This window comes from Aptenodytes forsteri, unplaced genomic scaffold (genome assembly GCF_000699145.1).
Source record: "Aptenodytes forsteri isolate BGI_AS27 unplaced genomic scaffold, ASM69914v1 Scaffold2, whole genome shotgun sequence".
Classification (NCBI taxonomy): Eukaryota; Metazoa; Chordata; class Aves; order Sphenisciformes; family Spheniscidae; genus Aptenodytes; species Aptenodytes forsteri.
In genome coordinates, this window is record NW_008795695.1 from 15847668 (window position 1) to 15848039 (window position 372).

The window sequence follows — 372 nt, forward strand, 5'->3', positions numbered from 1 at the left end:
CCGGGCTCGGCCGGGGCCGCGGGGTGCTGCCGCCGCCCAGGGGAGCGCGGGCTGGGTTTTCCGAGTGCGTCTTTCCAGTTACATTGAATGCACTTTTAGGCGATTGTTTTCCCTTTCCACTTGTTTGTCTCCTGCTAGCCTCGTAAACTGCCTCATGATTTATTACCTAGGCTAAGTGCTTAATTTGTGAATATGAAACAGATTAAAAGGAGATCGGCGTATTTTAGCAGGCAGGCCAGAGCAAAGCCCGGCAGCTGTTTCGAGTTTGTAGGCATCTCCAATCTCGTGTTAAGCAGGCTAGCCTGCTAGTGATCAAGGGGGTATCCCCGGGCTCTCTCCGAGAGGCCCACCGCCGCGGGCTTCCCGGTCCGC